Below are 22794 nucleotides of genomic sequence, written 5' to 3'. Positions count from 1 at the left end.
CTCCCACTTGATTTGCAGGGAGAGGTGAAAACTACCCTCTTCCTAGTCTGGAAATTCCTTATTTCCACATATTTCCCTACAGTAGTTTCTCCAACTCTCTAGAGTGGGGAGAGAGGTGCGTTGGATGTGTGAGTGATGGCTAGGGGTAGCACAGCCAGTTTGTCTTGGTTCCTCGTGAGTCTCGGAGGGAACTTCTGGCCCTCAATTGCTTGTAGGTCCTTTAAAAAGGTATGATATCATGACTTGTTTTCCTCCAACTTTGAATGCAGCTTGTAGAGCTGCCAGATAAAATTAATGTGCAGTTAAATTTGAATTTAAGATAAGGGGAAATTTTTAAGATAAGTATGTCCTAAATATTGCATGGGTCACACTTATACTGGAGAATTTATACCTAGTTATCTATAATTGAAATTAAACTTGGCATCCTCTATTGTTGTTTGTCAAATTTTGCAACCTTAAATGCAAATTAGCAATCTAGAGCAGCAGGAAAATCCCACTATGTATTTGATTATATTCTAGGTGTCAGGCCCTATGTATGCTAGGCATTTTACATAGATTATGTATTATTTTTCCAGGTAGGTATTGTTAGCTTCTTTATATAAGGAAAATCATTGAAGCTCAGAGAATGTTAGCTCAATGCTCAAGATTACTCACAAAAACACAACTGGTTAGGGCCAGAGGGAGGATTTGAGTCTGGGTTAGTTGGCTCTAGCATCTGATCTTTATTTACACTTTATCACATTTTACTACTATCTTTCTCTTCCTCTCCTCAGTCCCAGGAATCCCACATATATTCAAGACACCTCTCACTCCCACTGGCTACTTTCCTCCTACTTGGTTTCATTTTGCTCCTGCCATTGATACAAAACTGGAATGTATTCCAACTTCCTCCCAGGAGTTAACCCTGATTAAGTGTGTAAGTGGATAATGCTTATTGCTTAGTAGCTACGGTTTCTTTCTCATTTTTTATCCTGGTAAATTGATTGGCCTTGAAAGTCTTCTCCCCTTTCTTTTTCCCTTAGTCATAAAATAAGCCCTATGCAAGTTGACCCTTGTTTTTTCACCGTATTTTCCAGGGCAAAGGTGTCTAAAAGGAAAGAGCCCTCAGAAAACTGAAGGAGAGGCTTGGCCACCACATCTAAAAATGCCTCCAGGTTCTTCCTGGCTTTCTTCTGCTTAATGTCCCTGCCCCTGTGATGCCTTCATCTAAACTTAGGGAGAAGGAGGGATGACTCTGGCATTCTACTTTCATCTCTAGCTGATTTACTGAGATCAATCTCTAAATTCCAGCTTATTTAGCATTGCTGCAATGGTTCCCCTCTCTTGTTTTCCTTCACTGCTCATCTGTGCTGCTTACCAGGGATACTTCTTGTGAAGGATTGGGTGAGTGAATGGTACATGGAACCTACAATATAATTGATGGGAAAATAACAAGAGTACAATTTAAGACTTCAGCAGGTAAACATAAACAGAATGATTGAAAGAGAAATTAATAAGGAAGCATGTAAGAAGAATGTAACTAAAAGAGCAAATGAATGAGGAAGAAGGGAGATTTACAGCAAAATTTAGTAAAGGCAGATCTACTAAAGATTTACTTCTATTACTTATTTTAAATCAGTGTCTGAACATAATTGAACATGTGCTATATAATAATTTATTGATATTCTCACCACTTTTTCTTAAGTTGTCTGTAGACAGTTTAGGAAAGACTTGCTGTCTTTTGGTAAGTATGAGATGGGTCAGTGGTTCTAGGTCTACTGCAGAGGTTAGTTATAGATTAACACATTATTAGACCGTTTTTAAAGGAGGCATGGAAATATATTGCAACATGGCCTATCATATGTTATAATATGTTGGACATTATGAAAATGGTGCTTCGTTTTAATCCACTATCATGAAGACATGTGATATGTCTTGAATCTTTGGCCATCTTTATGAAGCAATTTAAGGTAGCAATGGAGAAGTCTTTTATTTTTAAATCTGGGAGTCACATACACCAAGGAGGTGCTGTAATAGAATGTCACACTAGCTCTATGATGTTGGTTAAGTCACTCTTCTAAGACTTTGTTTTCTCATCAATAAAATGCAGATAATAAGAATTTCTATCTAAGTTATAAAAATTAAATGAGATAATGCATATAAAGCATTAACATGGTGGCTCGCACATTGCAGTAGCTCTATGGTAGGATATAATCATCATCATGATTATTTTGATAAATGGCACATTTGCATCATGGATAGTTTGGGTATGTCCTTACTAATAAGGGAATGCAGACTATGCAGTCAGTTTCATTATGTATGTCATTGTTCAAGATAACACTAGCATGCTATGAGAACTACTTTAAAAATTTGTTTGAAAACTCATATGCAATAAAAGTCACAAAAGTGGAAGTTTTCAGTCACACAAAGGAAAGTTGATTAAGGAGGGAGGGTATCTGCATTTTCATTCTTGTCTGCTGCCCACTGCTTTGTGACTTTGCAAAGACATATTATCTACCCAAATTTAAAATTTCTGTCTGTAAGATGGAATAATTGGAGGAAATAATTTCAGAAGTCTACTCTAAAAGTTTTATTTTAGCTATGGTTATTTATATTCAGGACCAATTGCTAGAATGTACTTCCTTCAGAGTTAGGAATAGTCAACACACAGATTTAAAAAAACCCATTGTTTATTTCTATGCTGTTTCAAATTCAGTATCTGAAGTCTTCAAAAAGCAGTCATGGTGAAAAAAAAAGTCCAAAATAAGGATTTGTTTATATTTTTAAGAAAAACTAATTTTTGTTGTTATAAAAGTTATTTATATATATTGCATAAAACATAGAAAACAGAGAAGTCTACCAAGAAAAATAAAAATCACTGGTTAAATAAGCTCCCTCATCAAACTCCCGCCCCTCTTTCCCCAGGATAATAATTCTTCACGTGAAAGCATGAATTTATTAGAATTTTAAATATACATAAAACATTAAAAAACTTTATAATATTTAATATTTGCTTTTTCACTTAATAATTATATTCTGTACATTTAATGGAATCGTAAAGCATAGATGATATGATTGTATTTAATAGCTGCAAAGTATTAATTTGTAAAAATGGATTAATTTATTTACCAAATTTGAAACAATAAACATTTACTATTGCTTGCAATACTTCATTACTATAAGCAACACTTTTTGGGTATTTGTTGCTTAGTTATGCTCACATGTTTGTCTGATAAATTTGTAGAGATTGCATTTCTGGTTAAAGGAATATGCCTATTTCAGTTTTTATATATATTACTAGATTCCTCCCAGGCCCCCAGGAAACTTGCATGTGTAAATATACTCCTATGTATTAAAGTGTCTATTTCTGCATACTAAGCATTGGGCATTATTCTTTTAAATCTTAGCCAAGATCGTAGGTACATGAAAAAGATACTATCTCATTGGTCTTTTAATTTGTAACTTTTATTCTTTATTACCAATAAAGTTTGATGTATCTTAGTGTGCTTATTAGCCAAAATGGTGTGTTGTTTCTTTCTTAAAAAAGCTTAAAAGCTCATTCTTTCATAAGTGTATGCGCTATTGGCCTGTTGTATATATCGCAATTTTGTTTTTCTTAGTTTTAATTTAGTTTAAGGAATTTAATTTAGGTGAAGTTTAGGAATTTTATGTGAAAAATCTAGTGGCATCTTTTATGGCTTGTGATTTTGATATCCTGTTTAGAAAGTCCTTCCCCAGTCAAATATAAAATTATCCATCAACATTTCATTATATAATTTATTACATTTAAATCTTTAATCCATTTGGAATTTATTGTGGTTTCTATAAAATGCTTGCAGTTCTTTTTAATCACTTTTATCTAGACTCGTTGGGTTCTATAGTTACTTACCTGTGGTTGAAGGAGACCTGAGTCAATTAAAAACCAATAATAAGATACAGCGAGTAATACTTCAAATGCTCACCTGACAGCCAGACAAGTCCCTGCTCCCTCCTGGCTGGTCACTTCATATCACAAGGGGGAGCTTTCGTGCTTTAGTAAATACATCTTATGTTATTCAAGCCACTCCTTTCATTTGTAGCTTTTGTCCAACCTCGATTTGTTTTTCTCTTAATCATGCAAAAGCAGTGTGTTGAGGTGGTCAGGAAAAAAAATATGAAAAAATTGAGCTACATAGGATAAAAATCCTAAATATTAATCTGTATTAAAAATATTTTCCTTTGTGCATAGGAAAGAGATTTAAAATTTTCTTTCATTATTCTTTCATTTCCTAAATAATTATTGTAATATGCTTCCTTAACAATGGAATTTAGATCCGTATTTAAAATTAAGGGCTTGAATGAAAAGTAAAATTAGGTATCATTTATTATGGGGATTTTTTTTTTTCTGCACTTGTGATGAAAGCCAGTGTGTGTCAAAGATCATATAGTGGATGCTAGCAAGGATTTCTCCCCACTCCATATTTATCAATTGGTCAAATTGTTCAATTAGATAAATATGTTTCAATTTACCTCCCACCTTTTTTTGTCTCACCCCTTTGAGGAACTTTGTTATCTATACGTTTGAGTTCTAAGGTGAGTAGAGAGGGTAATCCTATTTGTGGCTAATTATCAGTAAATTTACATTTTTCTAATTTATTTCCTCAGTACAATCAGAATTCTATAGCATTGTGTCTTGAGTGGAGGCCACTTGCATGTGTCTGTCATTTGCACTTAACAAGAAATGGGTGCTGTCAAATAGTCTCATTCTCTGGCTGTGAGCATATGCATTTATGAATGTTTGGATGATAGAGTGTAAATGCGAAGTCCTCTTAAAAGAGGGTAAAAAGGCTCCCAGCTACTCTTAGAGCACATATCCAAGGCTAAACATATGGCCTTGTCATCACAATTTCCCACATTCCCTTTTTTGTGGTTTTAACCTTCTACTTTATTTATTACCAGAAGGCCTTATCTCTCTAGCCTGCTGCTACAGACTGCTAGGCCAGGATGTAGTGAAAGCACAAAGTAATGAAACAGGGACGATCATAAAATAGAGGGGAAATGGCCATAGCCTCTGTCTGTGGTACAGCTGCCCAGGTTTTGTAACCTGAGCCAAACCACGCTAAAGAAACATAATGTTGCACAGTGCTGATGATGCTTCCATTCCTGTTACATTTGGTATCACCAGAAGACCTTAGATTTTGTGAATGTCAAGTCTTTTCACAAACTTTCAGCAGAATTGTCAGCCTAAGGAAGAGAAAGAAGACAGCTAGAGGACCTCAAATGCTAAGATGCCATTTAAAGGGCAAACAGCATCTCAAGTGAAGAAATGTCATGCAGGTGAAATATTTTGAGGGACTCAAGGTAGAGGACAGTGAAGAGGAGAAGCAGTGAGTACTGCTTGACAATATAGTGTTTTATGACTTTTTTTCTTCCTTGTGCAGCCCTTAGCAAAGTGATCAAACCAGAGCTTCATGGCCCCTGATGGGTGACTGACAGGTGGTTAACTGCAGCAAGTTGGATAACAGTTGAGTTAGTGTTTTCCAAAAGCTGGTCCAGGTCTGGCCAAACCCTGTGTGTGTTGTAGTTAGTGCCAGGGCTCCTTGGGGAGGTGTGCGTCCGTTCCTTCTTTCTGCAGGTGGAGCAGAAGGGGAAGTGAGAAAGAAGAATTTGACTCATCAACCCAGATGCCATACACAACCATCTCCAAAAAAATCAAATCTTTATAAGGCAACTTTAAGATTTCTATAACAATAATAGAGCAGTTTTGATTCTCTGGTTGAAAAAAATTTTTAAATGATAATATATGGTATTCATAAAGGATAAATAACTGATAATCCTAATACACAATTGATAATAGTGTGTCAATTGATACTCCTCTTATTGTGGAGGACAATTTGCCAATATCTGTTATAACTGAAATGTATTAAACCCTTTGAACTAGTGTTCCATATTTAGGAATTTATTGTATGGAAATACTAATATTAGTGAATAAAGTGACATGTAGAAGATGTTGCAGCATTACTTCTGGTAGTAAAGTAACAAAATAATCCAAATGCCTATTAAAGTAGGAATTGTTAACTTTACAAAATAGGAATGCTAACTAGTCATTAATAAGAATGAAGTAGAATCATATGTATTTTGATTTCTGAGATCTGCCACTTAATTATCTGTGAGAAATTGAACAAAATACATCTGCACCTCAGCTTTTTCATCTGTGTAATGGGCATAACAATAGTATCTACTTTATAGAGTTTCATAAAGCAAATGAATAATACCTTATAAAGTTTTTAGAACATTTTCTGGTATCTAGTAGACACTCAATAAATGTTACGTCTTTACAGTTATCCTTCTGTATTTGCATAGGAAAATGTGCAAGTTGGAAAGTTGCAAATGAGTATACATAATATAGTCTCACAAAAACAGTGGAGTGATATTAGTTATATTAACGATTTTTGTTGTGCCTGGGGAATGGAGTTACAGCCTTTAATATCTTATGTAATATATTTCTTTATATTTGAATTTTTACCTCTCAATTTTTACAAGAAGCGTTACAGCCTGCAGTGAATAATTGTCCCTACCACCTCGTATTTCTTGGGTCTCACAAGGAGTTACCATGACATTTCATATGGTCAGAGGAGCTGGTAGAGTTTGAGGTAGAAGAGTAATGAAAATAAAGCAGTATCACTTAAACAAATTGTGGGAAAGAACCAGCTTTTCTTTTCATAGACTTCAATTTTAGGTTCACAGAAAGATTCAGTGGAAGGTACAGAGATTTCCCATATTCCCTTATCCACATATACTCCCCAACCTTCAGACTTCCCCAACCTTCAACATTCCACAGCAGAGAGGTGCATTTACTACAGTCGATGAACCCATCTTGATACATCATTATCACCCAAAGTCCATAGTTTACTCTTGGTGTTCACTCTTGATATTGGACATTTTATGGATTTTGTCAAGTGTATAATCACATGTATTCACTGTTATAATACCATACAGAATAGTTGCAGTGCCCTAAAAAATCCTTTATATGCCATCTATTCATTCCTTCCTCCCTGTTAACCTCTGGCAACCACTGACCTTTTTACTGTCTTCATTGTTTTGCCTTTCCCAGAATGTCATATAGTTGGAATCATACAGTATGTAGCCTTTCAGATTGACTTCTTTCACATAATTATATGCATTTAAGTTTCCTCCATGTCTTTTCATGGCTTGTTAGTTTATTTCTTTTTAGCACTGAATAATATTCCATTGTCTGGATGTACCACAGTTTATTCATTCACTTACTGAAGGGCATTTGGTTGTTTCTAAGTTTTGGTAGTTAAGAATAAAACTGCTACAAACAATGTGTGCAGGTTTTTGTGTGGACACAAGTTTTCAGCAGAGATTTTTTTTTTAAGTTTTCAATCCATCACAGACCAATAGTTTGTTTTAATGAAATAAAATGAATTATTAGCCTAAAGAAACAGAAAAATGGATAGAAAATACAAACCCTAACTTTTTATTGCTAGATTCAACAGACTTATAAATACTCTATCAAATTGATATAAAAGGTTCTAAAGGCTTGCTCTTAATTTCTTTACTTAATGTTGAACCAGAAATAGTTGTTGGCAAGTCCCAGTCCACAGACCACACTTTTGAGCAGATTTGTATAGGGAATTCAGAGTATATAAGGAGAGGAAGGTCAGAGAACTCCATCCTTTCATCTTGAAAACTCCATGCTTAGCCTGCAAGAATCAGCTCTGAGTCTTTTCTGACTTCTGCAGTCTGGTTGAGCTGCCCCTTCTTTGGCTCCAGAGTGATGCTTGCAGTGCTCTCTGGCAGTGCTGATTCCCATGCCTTCCCGCCTACAGAAGGCTACTTGAGTGCGGGTGCCAACTTCATAGTCCTAGTACCTACCACAGGCAGGCACACAGAAGACTTTCAATTTAGCTTAGTTAAATGACTAAACAGGAAAACAAGTTGAAATTGAAAAGAATAGTTATCTTTGCCATTGCAGATTGAAGACATCAAATAACCTTTAAATATGGATTAAAATTATATTATTTTGTATAGTATAATGTGGATTTAGCTTTACATTGGGTCAATGTATGTCTCTCAAAATCTAATAACTACTAAATCTGTTAAACTACAGATATATATCTGTGCACATGTATTACATTAATGTGTGTCACTTAACAATGGGGATATGTTCTGACAAATGCATCATTGGGTAATTTCATTGTTGTGTGAACATCATAGGGTGTACTTACACAAACCTAGATGATTGAGCATACTACACACCTAGACAGTATGGTATATAGCCTATCGCTCCTACACTACAAATCTATACAGCATGTTATTTTACTGAATACTAGAGGCATTTGTAACATAATGGTAAGTATTTATCTAAACATATCTAAATACAGAAAAGGTACAGTAAAGTATGGTACGAAAGATAAAAAATGATACACCTGTCTCAGGCACTTACTATAAATGGAGCTTGCAGGACTGGAAATTTCCTTGGGTGAGTCAGTGAATGAGTGGGTGAGTGAATGTGAAGGCCTAGGACATTACTGTACACTGCTGTAGGCTTTATAAGCACTGTATACTTAGGCTACATTAAAATTATGAAAACAATTTTTTCTTTACAAATAAATTAACCTTAACTCACTGTAACTTTTTTACTTTATAAACTTTAAAAATTTTTTAAACTTTTTGACTCTTATAAAAACACTTAAAGCACAAACATATTGTATAGCTGTACAAAAATATTTTCTTTATATCCTTATTCTATAAACTTTTCTCTATTTAAAAATTTATCTATTTATTTATTTTACTTTTCGAACTTTTTAATTAAAAACTAAGACACAAACACACACATTAGCCTAGGTCTAACAGGGTCAGGATGATCAGTATCACTGTCTTCTGCCTCTACATCCTGTCCCAGTGGAAGGTCTTCAGGGGCAGTAACACACATAGAGCTGTCATCTCCTGTGGTAACAATGCGTTCTTCTGGAATACCTCCTGAAGGACTTGCCTGAGGCTCTTTTTGAGGAGATGTTACTCTTTTCAGAAATATGTCTATGGCAGTGATTTGTTTGATCTGTTTCTTTTTTTCATCATAGATTTGCTTGTAAGCAGATAATGTCCTCTTCAGGTAGCAGCCTTAAGAGCTGCTATTACTTCTTGATCCATTGGTTGGATCAAAGAGCTGGTGTTTAGAGACGAAAACACCACTTTGACATTGGGATAATCACCAGTGAAAGGAAGATGTGCAGGAACATCATGAACAATAAGCAAAATCTTGAAAGATATATTATCTCCAAACAGTACTCTTTTATTTAACTGGCATAGGAATTCAGGAGGCCATCTTGGAAGAGGAGCTGGGTCATCCGTTACTTCTTTTTGCTTTGTAGTACAAAGGCCATGTATGCTTATTGACGTGCTGGAAGGCCCTCATGTTCTCACTGTGCCGGATTACGAAAGGTTTCAATTCGTGGCCTGCAACATTGCCCCCAGCAAGACTGTTATCTTGTCATAGAAAGCTTAAACCCTGGCACTGACTTAGTTTTCTCATGGATGAAAGTCCTCTCAGGCATTCATAAGCAGGTTTCATTCATATTGAAGATTTTCTCTGGTAAGTAATTTTCTTCCACAGTCAGCTTATGTAGTGTTTCCAAAAATTCTTCAGCTGCCTTTTCATTAACACTTGCAGACTCACCACTCATATTCACATTATGTAATAAATAATGATTCTTGAATCATTTAAACCACAGAGAGCTAGCAGTAAATTCAACATCCTAGTCAGGCCCAGCCTTTTCTTTTAACATAGCAAACAAACCTTTTGCTGTAGACATGATTGTTATGGTCCTGAGAGGGATATGCTTTTCTGTCTGGTCCTTAATCCAGGTCATTAGAAGTTTCTTTTTACCTTATATAGGCCCTTCCTGAAATTTGTGTCTTGTTGCCTTCAGTGAAGCAGATCTTTTAACAGTTTCTGTCACTTTGTTCTTGTTCTTCAAGATCATAGCTATGGTGGAATAGAACGTGCTTGACTGGTGAGCAATAACCGTCACTGACTTTCCACCTTAATGGCCCTTAATCACTTGTAATTTTGTTTCCGAGTCAGACATTTGATGTGGCCTCTTACTGGCAACATCAGCAGTTGATTTTATATGCTTAGGAGCCACAACCAACAAAACAACACAAGATTAAATCAAGCAAAAGAGAAAATGTTGCAAACAAGAGATGCAATAAACATGAGCTGTATGAGGCTGCTGCTGGTGTAAGATGTCATACTGTTTTGCAGTAAACTGTTTTTTTAATAAGTAGGAGGAATGCACTCTAAAATAATGATAAAATGTATAGTATTGTAAATATATAGACCAGTACATAGTCATTTATTATCAAGTATTATGTAGTGCATAATTGTATGTGCTATACTTTTATAAAACTGGCAGCACAATAGGTGTGTTTACACCAGCCACGACACAAATACATGAGTAATGTGTTGTGCTACAATCTTAAGATGGCTAGGATGTCAATAGGCAATAGGAATTTTTCAACTCCATTATAATCTTATGGAATCACCATCCTATATGCGGTCACTGGGTGAAACATCATTATGTAGTACATGACTACATGTACAATCTATAAGCAGTTTTGGCCCTCATGATAGTTTTAAGGTTCATCTTTTTTTTAATTATACTTTAAGTTCTGGGGTACATGTGCAGAATGTGCAGTTTTGTTACATAGGTATATACTTGCCATGGTGGCTTGCTGCACCCATCAACCCGTCACCTACATTAGGTATTTCTCCTAATGTTATCCCTCCCCTAGCCCCCTGCCCCATGACAGGCCCCGGTGTGTGATGCTCCCCTCCCTATGTCCATGTGTTCTCATTGTTCAGCTACCATTTATGCGTAAGAACATGAGGTGTTTGGTTTTCTGTTCTTGTGATAATTTGCCGAGAATGATGGTTTCCAGCTTCATCCGTGTCCCTGCAAAGGACATGAACTCATCCTTTTTTATGGCTGCATAGTATTCCGTGGTGTATATGTGCCACATTTTCTTTATCCAGTGTATTATTGATGGACATTTGGGTTGGCTCCAAGTCTTTGCTATTGTGAACAGTGCCACAATAAACATACATGTGCATGTGCCTTTATAGTAGAATGATTTATAATCCTTGGGGTATATACCCAGTAATGGGATTGCTGGGTCAAATGGTATCTCTGGTTCTAGATCCTTGAGGAATCGCCACACTGTCTTTCACAATGGTTGAACTAATTTACACTCCCACCGACAGTGTAAAAGCATTCCTATTTCTCCACATCCTCTCCAGCATCTGTTGTTTCCTGACTTTTTAAATGATTGCCATTCTAACTGGCATGAGGTGGTATCTCACTGTGGTTTTGATTTGATTTCTGTAATGACCAGTGATAATGAGCATTTTTTCATATGTCAGCTACATAAATTTCTTCTTTTGAGAAGTGTCTCTTCATATCCTTTGGCTACTTTTTGATGGGGTTGTTTTTTTCTTGTAAATTTGTTTAAGTTCTTTGTAGATTCTGGATATTAGCCCTTTGTCAGATGGATAGATTGCAAAAATTTTCTGTCATTCTGTAGGTTGCCTGTTTACTCTGATGATAGTTTCTTTTGCTGTGCAGAAGCTCCTTAGTTTAATTAGATCCCATTTGTCAATTTTGGCTTTTGTTGCCATTGCTTTTGGTGTTTTAGACATGAAGTCTTTGCCCATGCCTATGTCCTGAATGGTATTGCGCAGATTTTCTTCTAGGATTTTTATGGTCCTAGGTCTTACATTTAAGTCTTTGATCCATCTTGAGTCGATTTTTATATAAAGTGTAAGGAAGGTGTCCAGTTTGAATTTTCTGCATATGGCTAGCCAGTTTTCCCAACACCTTTTATTAAATAGGGAATCTTTTCCCCATTGCTTATTTGTGTCAGGTTGGCCAAAGATCAGATGGTTGTAGATGTGTGGTGTTATTTCTGAGGCCTCTATTCAGTTCCATTGGCCTATTTATCTGTTTTGGTACCAGTACTGTGCTGTTTTGTTTACTGTAGCCTTATAGTGTAGTTTGAAGTCAGGTAGCATGATGCCTCCAGCTTTGTTCTTCTTGCCCAGATTGTCTTGGCTATACACACTCTTTTTGGTTCCATATGAAGTTTAAAGTAGTTTTTTCCAATTCTCTGAAGAAAGTCAGTGATAGCTTGGTGGGGATAGCATTGAATCTCTAAATTACTTTGGGCAGTATGGCCATTTTCACAATATTGATTCTTCCTATCCATGAGCATGGAATGTTTTTCCATTTGTTTGTGTCTTCTCTTATTTGCTTGAGCAGTGGTTTGTAGTTCTCCTTGAAGAGGTCCTTCACATCCCTTGGAAGTTGTATTCCTATGTACTTTATTCTCTTAGTAGCAATTGTGAATGGGAGTTCACTCATGATTTGGCTCTGTTTATCTGTTATTGGTGTATAGGAATGCTTGTGATTTTTGCACATTGATTTTGTATCCTGAGACTTTGCTGAAGTTGCTTATCAGCTTAAGGAGATTTGGGGTTGAGACGATGGGGTTTTCTAAATAACCAATCATGTCATCTGCAAACAGGGACAATTTGACTTCCCCTCTTCCTGTTTGAATACCCTTTATTTCTTTCTCTTGCCTGATTGCCCTGGCCAGAAAATCCAATCCTATGTTGAGTAGGAGTGGTGAGAGAGGGCATCCTTGTCTTGTGCTGGTTTTCAAAGAGAATGCTTCCAGTTTTTGCCCATTCAGTATGGTATTGGCTGTGGGTTTGTCATAATTAGCTCTTATTATTTTGAGGTACGTTCCATCGATACCTAGTTTATTGAGAGTTTTTAGCATGAAGCGGTGTTGAATTTTGTTGAAGGCCTTTTCTGCATCCATTGAGATAATCATGTGGTTTTTGTCATTGGTTCTGTTTATGTGATGGATTACGTTTATTGATTTGCATATGTTGAACCAGCCTTGCATCACAGGGATGAAGCTGACTTGATTGTGGTGGATAAGCTTTTCGATGTGCTGCTGGATTCAGTTTGCCAGTGTTTTATTGAGGATTTTCACATCAATGTTCATCAGGGATATTGGACTGAAATTTTTCTGTTGTTGTTGTGTCTCTGCCAGGTTTTGGTATCAGGATGATGCTGGCCTCACAAAATGAGTTAGGAAGGATTCCCTGTTTTTCTATTGTTTGGAATAATTTCAGAAGGAATGGTACCGGCTCCTCTTTGTACCTTTGGTAGAATTTGGCTGTGAATCCATCTGGTCCTGGACTTTTTTTGGTTGGTATGCTATTAATTACTGCCTCAATTTCAGAACTTGTTATTGGTTTATTCAGGGATTTGACTTCTTCCTGGTTTAGACTTGGTAGGGTGTATGTGTCCAGGATTTTATCCATTTCTTCTATTTTCTAGTTTATTTGCATAGAGGTGTTTCTAGTATTCTCTGATGGTGGTTTGTATTTCTGTGGGATCAGTGGTGATATCCCTTATATCATTTTTAATTGCATCTATTTGATTCTTCTCTCTTTTCTTCATTAGTCTGGCTAGCATTCTATCTATTTTGTTGATCTTTTTGAAAAATCCACTCCTGGATTCTTTGATTTTTTTTGAAGGGTTTTTTGTGTCTTTATGTCCTTCAGTTCTGCTCTGATCTTAGTTATTTCTTGTCTTCTGCTAGATTTTGAATTTGTTTGCTGTTGCTTCTCTAGTTTTTTAAATTTTGATGTTAGGGTGTCAATTTTAGATTTTTCCTGCTTTCTCTTCTGGGCATTTAGTGCTATAAATTTCTCTCTACACAATGCTTTCAATGTGTCTCAGAGATTCTGGTATGTTGTGTCTTCATTCTCATTGGTTTCAGTGAACATCTTTATTTCTGCCTTAATTTCGTTATTTACCCAGTAATCACTCAGGAGCAGGTTGTTCAGTTTCCATGTAGTTGTGTGGTTTTGAGTGAGTTTCTTAATTCTGAGTTCTATTTTGATTGCTCTATGGTGTGAGAGACTGTTTTTTATAATTTTTGTTCTTTTGCATTTGCTGAGGAGTGTTTTACTTCCATTTATGTGGTCAATTTTAGAATTAGTGCGATGAGGTGCTGAGAAGGATATATATTCTGTTGATTTGGGGTGGAGAGTTCTGTAGCAGTGTATTAGGTCCACTTGGTCCAGAGCTGAGTTCAAGTCCTGAATATCACTGTTAATTTTCTGTCTTGTTGATCTGTCTAATATTGACAGTGCAGTGTTACAGTCTCCCACTATTATTGTGTGGGAGTCTAAGTCTCTTTGTAGATCTCTAAGAACTTGCTTTATGAATCTGGATGCTCCTGTCTTAGGTGCACATATATTTAGAATAGTTAGCTCTTCTTGCTGCATTGATCCCTTTACCATTATGTAATGGCCTTCTTTGTCTCTTTTGATCTTTGTTGGTTTAAAGTCTGTTTTATCAGAGATTAGGATTGCAACTCCTGCTTTTTTGCTCTCCATTTACTTGGTAAATATTCCTCCATCCCTTTATTTTGAGCCTGTATGTGTCTTTGCTCATGAGATGGGTCTCCTGAATACAGCACACTGATGGGTCTTGACTCTTTATCAGATTTGCCAGTCTGCATCTTTTAATTGGGACATTTAGCCCATTTACATTTAAGGTTAATATTGTTATGTGTGAATTTGATCCTGTCATTATGATGTTAGCTGGTTGTTTTGCCCATTAGTTGATGCAGTTTCTTCATAGTTTCGATGTTCTTTATAATTTGGTATGTTTTTGCCATGGTTGGTACCGGTTGTTTCTTTTCATGTTTAGTGTTTTCCTTCAGGAGCTCTTGTAAGGCAGGCCTGGTGGTGACAAAGTCTCTCAGCATTTGCTTGTCTGTGAAGGATTTTATTTCTCCTTTGCTTGTGAAGCTCAGTTTGGCTGGATATGAAATTCTGGGTTGAAAATTCTTTTCTTTAAGAATGTTGAATATTAACCCCCACTGTCTTCTGGCTTGTAGGGTTTCTGCAGAGAGATCTGCTGTTAGTCTGATGGGATTCCCTTTGTGCATATCCCAACCTTTCTCTTTGGCTGCCCTTAACATTTTTTCCTCCATTTCAACCTTGGTGAATCTGATGATTATTTCTCTTGGGGTTGCTCTTCTCGAGGAGTATCTTTGTGGTGTTCTCTGTATTTCCTGAATTGGAATGTTGGCCTGTCTTGCTAGGTTGGGGAAGTTTTCCTGGATGATACGCTGAAGAGTGTTTTCCAACTTGGTTCCATTCTCCCCGACTTTCAGGTACACCAATCAAATGTAGATTTGGTCTTTTCACATAGTCCCATATTTCTTGGAGGCTGTGTTCGTTCCTTTTTATTCTTTTTTCTCTAATCTTGTCTTCTCTCTTTATTTCATTAAATTGATCTTCAATCACTGATATCCTTTCTTCCACTTGATCGATTTGCCTATTGGAACGTGTGTATGCTTCTTGAAGTTCTCATGCTGTGTTTTTCAGATCCATCAGGTCATTTATGTTCTTCTCTGCACTGGTCATATTCTAGTTAGCTATTTGTCTAACCTTTTTTCATGGTTCTTAGCTTCCTTGCATTGGGTTACAACATGCTTTTTTAGCTTGGAGGAGTTTATTATTACCCACCTTCTGAAGCCTACTTCTGTCAGTTCGTCAAACTCATTCTCCATCAAGTTTCATTTCCTTGCTGGCAAGGAGTTGTGATCCTTTAGAGGAGAAGAGGCATTCTGGTTTTTGGAATTTTCAGCCTTTTTGTGCTGGTTTCTCCCTATCTTTGTGGATTTTTCTACCTTTTGTCTTTGTTGATGACCTTTGGATGGGGTCTTTTTGAGGACATGCTATTCCTTTCCGTTTATTAGTTATCATTCTGATAGGCCCCTCTGCTGCAGGTCTGCTGGAGTTTGCTGGAGGTCCACTCCCGATCCTGTTTTTCCTGGATATCACCAGCGGAGGCTGTGGAACAGCAAAGATTGCTGCCTGATCTCTCCTCTGGAAGCTTTGTCCCAGAGGGTCACCTGCTAGATGCCAGCCAGAGCTCTCCTGTATGAGGTGTTTGTCGGCCCCTACTGGGAGATGTCTCCCAGTCAGGATACACAGGGGTCAGGGACCCACTTGGGGAGGCAGTCTGACCCTTAGCAGAGCTTGAACACTGTGCTGGGAGGTCTGCTGCTCTCTTCAGAGCTGTTAGGTAGGAATGTTTAAGTCTGCTGAAGCTTTGCCTACAGTCACCTGTTTCCCCAGGTACTCTGTCCTAGGGAGATGGGGGTTTTATCTATAAGTCCCTGACTGGGGCTACTGCCATTTTTTTTCAGAGATGTTCTGCTCAGAGAGGGGGAATCTAGAGAGGCAGTCTAGCTGCAGTCTTGCTGAGCTGCAGTAGGCTCCGTCCAGTTGGAACTTCCCAGTGGCTTTGTTTACACTGCGAGCATAAAACTTCCTACTCAAGCCTCAGCAATGACAGACACCCTTCCCCCCACCAAGCTTGAAAGTCCTGCGTAGATCTTAGACTGCTGCTGTGCTGGCAGTGAGAATTTCAAGCCAGTGGATCTTAGTTTGCCGGGCTCCGTGGTAGTGGGACCCGCCGAGCCAGACCATTTGGCTCCCTGGCTTCAGCACCCCTTTCCAGGGGAGTGAACAGTTCTGTCTCACTGGCGTTCCAGGCGCCACTGGGGTATGGAAAAAAAGAAATCCTGCAGCTAGTTCGGTGTCTGCCCAAATGGCCATCCAGTTTTGTGCTTGAAACCCAGGGCCCTAGTGGGGTAGGCACAGGAAGGAATCTCCTGGTTTGTGGGTTGCAAAGACCGAAGGACAAGTGCAGTATCTGTGCCAGAGTTCCTTAGGCTCAGACCCTCACAGCTTCCCTTGGGTAGGGGAGAAAATTCCCTGACCCCTTGCGCTTCCTGGATGAGGTGATGCCCCACTCTGCTGCTCACCTTCCGTTGGTTGCACCCACTGTCCAACCAGTCCCAAAGAGATGAACCAGGTACCTCAGTTGGAAATGCAGAAATCACCCGCCTTCTGCGTCAATCTCGCTGTGAGCTGCAGACCAGAGCTGTTCCTGTTCAGCCATCTTGCCAGCAATAGCTTCATCTTTTTTATTCAGGGTAGTTTTCTCATATCGTTTAAATCTTAGCTAGAAGTTATGTTTCTGGAATGCTTTGAAGTAGGTGTGTTTTCCAAACAACAATATAAATAGCTACAAATGGAGTGAGAAAATTCTTACGTACTTAGAAGCACTTCAGCTATATTATTTGTGATATAATTTTATGGTATAATCTTTGCATGTTAACAGGTCCAAGTACTTTGATTTCCTTTGTGGTTAATGCCAAGCACAGTGAATAAAATAATTAATTGTGATGATCCATGTCAACATCTAAATAATCTATGGGAACCGATTGGCCATCTGGGGATATACCAAGAAGAGAACGGTTATGCAAGTTCGGTAATTTGACACATTTCCAGGCAGAGGAGGTCAAATACTCCAGAAGACAAATTCACTATAAGGTTAACTAATTTACCCTATTCAGTTATTTTTGTTTCTTATGTTGTTTTAGTACTTGCTTTTCTTTGCAGTGACTGTTGAAACCTTTGGCTTCTTCTTCAAACCTCCATTCATTTCTTCTGCCTCAGCAGATGTCCTAAGCACTGACTTTTGTCAACTCTCATCTCCCTTTGCTTACTCAAAATATTTCTCTAGGAATGCCTTCAATTTATATAGTTTAGTCTTTTAAATTCTGTCTTGAACTCTTAGGCATCACCAGCTTTTTTTCCTCAGCTTTCTTTCTTGACTTTCCTGGAGGTTTTTATCGAGTATCGTTTTCTACTTGAAACTCTCTCCTCTTGTTTGATTTTTGTGATAGTACCTTGTCTCTGATTCTTCCCCCAAAATTTCTATTTTATAATTTTATTCTCTTACTTTTGCTGCTCCTGTTACATTGGGTAGTATTTTAGATTAAGGTGGTAGCAGTGAAGGTGAAGAGGTGGAAATAATTGGATTTTAATGTGTTTTGGATGTAGAATTGACAAGACTCACTGATGGACTAGGTATGAGAATGAATGGAAGACAGGAATCACAGACAAACCCTAGTTCTTAGTTTGAGCAATTGAAAGAATGGCAGTGTCATTTACTGAGACAGAATGAGAGTACAGACTTGGGAGGAATGGAAAATCAAGAATTTTATTTAGGTGACAAGTTTGAGATACTTGGTGGCAACTAAGTGGACATGTCAAGTTAGCAGCTGGGTATACCATTTGGAGTCCAGGGGAGGAATCAGATAAGTGATAGACACTTAGGAGTTATAATCATACAGTGATATTGATGACTTGTGATTGGGTGAGATAACCCATAGCTTTGGTTTTCAAATGTTAGTGTGCATCATAATCATGTAGAGGGCTGGTTTGTCAAACAGATTGCTGGGTCCTATCTAAGAGTTTCTGATACAGTAGGGTTGAGATGGGCCCTAATAATTTTCATTTCTAATTTCTCCAAATGATACTGGTTTCAGGACCACATTTGTTGCTGTTTTTTTTTTTTTTAATTATACTTTAAGTTCTGGGGTACATGTGCAGAACGTGCAGGTTTGTTACACATGTATACATGTGCCATGTTGGTTTGCTGCACCCATTAACTCGTCATTTACATTAGGTATTTCTCCTAATGCTATCCCTCCCCCATCCCCCTACCCCATGACAGGCCCCAGTGTGTGATGTTCCCCACCCTGTGTCCCAGTGTTCTCATTGTTCAATTCCCACCTATGAGTGAGAACATGCGGTGTTTGGTTTTCTGTCCTTGCGTTAGTTTGCTCAGAATGATGGTTTCCAGCTTCATCCATGTCGCAACAAAGGACATGAACTCATCCTCTTTTATGGCTGCATAGTATTCCATGGTGTATATGTGCCACATTTTCTTAATTCAGTCTATCATTGATGGACATTTGGGTTGGTTCCAAGTCTTTGCTGTTGTGAATAGTGCCGCAATAAACATACGTGTGCATGTGCCTTTATAGTAGCATGATTTATAATCCTTTGGGTGTATACCCAGTAATGGGATTGCTGGGTCAAATGGTATTTCTAGTTCTAGATCCTTGAGGAATTGCCACACTGTCTTCCACAATGGTTGAAATAGTGTACACTCCCACCAACAGTGTAAAAGTGTTTCAGGACCACATTTGAGAGGGAGATAGGGTGCGATTAAGAAAATAAAGAGAAGAGGGCTGAGAAATGAGGTCTGGACATACCAACGTTTAGAAATTGTATAGAGGAATTTGAGAAGAGCCATTGAGGTAGGAAGCAATTTAGAACACAGTGACATAGAAACTAAAAGAAAAGATGTTGCAGAAAGGAAGAAGCTTTTTGTGTGAGAAAAGGAAAGTGACTAGCTTAGTGAAGAATGGCTCTGCAAAGAATCTTGTCCCAGTAGATTTGGGAGTCACTTGCAAATTCTGTGTCCACAAATAGCCTTTTTGATTGGTTGGAACAGTATTACATACTGATGTCTGAATCCATCTTGTCATTAAAATAATAGTATATAAGGTGTATAAACTCTGGTTATAACAGCTCCTTCTCATCGCTATGTTGTGAACCAGGAGAGGTTGAATTGGGAGAGGAATCTCAAGGTAGTGATAGTACTGTTGGTGTTACACTGGCATTGCCCAAAGATGGCCAAATAAACGTTGCTGGCCCTATCTTTAAGCCAACTTTCTTCCCACCTACCCATTGACAGTATGGTTTCTGCTTTATTTCTCAGGATGTTAGAATGATGTATTGGGTTATGGCTACTTATGAGTCCCTTCCTATGTCAAAGGAACAAAAGAGTGCTAGATAGTCTCATTCCCTTCACTCAGTTTAGGTGTTTTTATTCTAAGCATATGTGGCTTTTCTTTTCAATGCTCCTGATTCCCTGCCCTGCCCACTGCCTCATAATTTTAGCTTTAGGTGGTCAAATTCTATGAAAATTCTATGAAATCATTAAGAATATGAATCTACAAGGCCCCGCAACCCTCCTTCTAAGTACTTTGCTAAGACTTATTTTCAGTTCTATGACAATTGGATTGATGTTTTTCTTGCATTCACACAGGTGTACTTGACTAGATTTCAACTTTCTGGTTTTTAAAAGTAGTTTTATATGAATTTCAGTCTTTGAATCTTTGTTTGTACTTTCCCCCCAAACCCCCATTGGTTTGTTAACTCATCTTAAAAATTCTCAACCAAAGAGGAAAGGAAATACATCTTTCCGTGCACCTCAGTCCACCTCGAACCCCACTACCACTCCATTTACACCCCGTTCCCCAGTGTGCTGTGTACTTTCCCATCTCCATGCCCTGCCTGACTATAGTGCTTCCTCAGCCTAAAAAGGAAACTTTGCCCTTTAAAAGAAAATTCAAAAGCTGTCCCTGCTTTCTGCAATGCCTCAGTCAGAATAACATTTTCCTTCCCTTGGTACTTCTTCCCCATTTTGCTTTAGCACTTATTCAAATTCATATGTACATAAACACACATCTATGTGAATGTATGTATGTGTGTGTGTATATATTTTCTTGGCTAGAACCAAATTTCCCAAATTTAGTTTAGAGTAGATTACTCAGGATCTTTGCCTCAGATAGCATATCAGAATCCCTAAGACAGGTTGGGAGGCCAAGGCAGGCAGATCACCTGAGGTCAGGAGTTCCTGACCAGCCTGGCCAACATGATGAAACCCTGTCTCTACTAAAAATACAAAAATTAGCCAGGCGTGGTGGTGTGTTCTGGTAGTCCCAGCTACTTGGGAGGCTGAGGCAGGAGAATTGCTTCAACCCGGGAGGTGGAGGTTGCAGTGAGCCAAGATCGTGCCACTGCACTCCAGCCTGGGCAATAGAGCAAGACTCCATCTCAAAAAAAGAAAAAAAAAAAAAGAATCCCTAAGACAGGGTGATTCTTATCAACTGAGAAATAGTGATCTGGCATGCTCCGAGAGCAGGATCCACGGCATATATTTTAATGGACACATGACGTACAGAGTTGGGCCTGTGGTCAGAGCCAACCTGTGAGTAGCCAGAGTAGGTGAATGAATGACAGTATGGTACAGGTGTGATCTACAAATATTTTATTTTCTTTCTTTTTTAAAAAATAATTATTATATGTATTAAAGCAGAACTGATGGATTTTGGACACTGCAGACAGATCTTTCTTTTTTTTCCCCCTTTCTTTTCTTTCCTTTTTCTGTTTTTTTAAAGACAGAGTTTCACTTGGTTACCCAGGCTGGAGTGCAGTGAGGCAATCTTGGCTCACAGCAACCTCTGCCTCCCAGATTCAAGTGATTCTCCTGCCTCAGCCTTCCTAGTAGCTGGGATTACAGGCATGTGCCACAAAGCCTAGCTAATCTTTTTTATACTTTTAGTAGAGACTGGGTTTCGCTATGTTGGCCAGGCTGGTTTTGAACTCCTGGCCTCAAGTGATCCTCCCACCTCAGCCTCCCAAAGTGCTGGGGTTACAGGCGTGAGCCACCGCACCCGGCCTCCCAAATGTTTTCCACGCAATCGTATTATGTATATTTGAAGTAATCATCACAGAAGCCATTTCTTTCCATTGAAATCATGAGATCTTCAGAACGCCCTTACTTAAATGGAAATACAATGTTTCATAGTAGAGTTTCAGTTCAGATTAGTTACCAGATTAACCCCAAAGGAGTAGACTCAGGATGAGTAAATTTTAGAGTGCGGTGAGACCACTCGTCTGAGGGCAGAGGAGATTGAGAGATGGGGTTCTACATGCCAGTGTAATGGCTTTAAAGTTATCCAAATTTGGAAGGAGCAACATTAGAAGGACAAATGTAGAACTTGATGGCCTATTAACAATGTTGTGAAGGGCCATCTCAAACTCTAATATTTGATCCTAGTTTATGATACATAGCCTGTAAATGTGATCTTAGCTTCTTTCTTCTTTTCTTTTTTTTACATTTCTATTTTTTATTTTGTTTTTTTTTTTTTATTTTCGTAGGTTATTGGGGAATGGGTGGTGTTTGGTTACATGAGTAAATTCTTTAGTGGTGATTAGTGAGATGTAGGTGCATCCATCACCCGAGCAGTACACACTGAACCCTATGTGTAGTCTTTTATCCCTCTCCCCCTTCCCATCCTTTTTCCCTGAGTCCCCAAAGTTCATCGTGTCTTTCTTATGCCTTTGCATCCTCATAGCTTAGCTCCCACTTATGAACGAGAACATATGATGTTTGGTTTACCATTCTTGAATTACTTAAGTTAGAATAATAGTTTCTAATTTCATCCAGGACACTGCAAATACCATTAATTCATTCCTTTTTATGGCTGAGTAGTTTTCCATTGTGTGTGTGTATATATATAAATCTCATAGTTTCTTTATCTACTCATTGATTGATGGGCATTTGAGTTGGTTTCACATTTTTGCAATTGTGAAGTGCTGCTATAAATATGCATGTGCAAGTATCTTTTTCGTATAATGATCTCTTTTCCTCTGGGTAGATACCCAGTAATGGGATTGCTGGATGAAATGGTAGTTCTACTTTTAGTTCTTTAAGGAATCTCCACACTGTTTTCCATAGTGGTTGTACTAGTTTGCACTCCCACCAGCAGTATAGAAGTGCTCCCTGCTCACTGCATCCATGCCAATATCTACTATTTTTTTATTATAGCCATTCTTGCAGGTGTCAGGTGGTAACGCATTGTGGTTTTGATTTGCATTTCCCTGATCATTAGTGATGTTGAGCATTTTTTCATGTTTGTTGGCCATTTGTATATCTTCTTTTGAGAGTTGTCTATTCACGTCCTTAGCCCACTTTTTTTCTTTTTTTTTTGAGATGGAATCTC

At 38.0% G+C, this 22794-nt stretch overlaps 1 long non-coding RNA gene across 1 annotated transcript; it reads right to left on the bottom strand.

The window, feature by feature from the left end:
• Positions 1 to 5107: 5107 nt before the first annotated feature.
• On the bottom strand, positions 5108 to 9972 carry LOC130541684 (uncharacterized). The gene is made up of 2 exons (XR_008955768.1): positions 9872 to 9972; positions 5108 to 5587 (listed from the first exon to the last, which is right to left on the bottom strand). It is a non-coding gene; the product is annotated as an uncharacterized LOC130541684 (long non-coding RNA).
• Positions 9973 to 22794: the final 12822 nt, after the last annotated feature.

This window comes from Pan paniscus, chromosome 6, assembly GCF_029289425.2.
Source record: "Pan paniscus chromosome 6, NHGRI_mPanPan1-v2.0_pri, whole genome shotgun sequence".
In the NCBI taxonomy this organism is placed as follows: Eukaryota; Metazoa; Chordata; class Mammalia; order Primates; family Hominidae; genus Pan; species Pan paniscus.
This window is presented reverse-complemented; position numbering and strand designations above follow the sequence as displayed.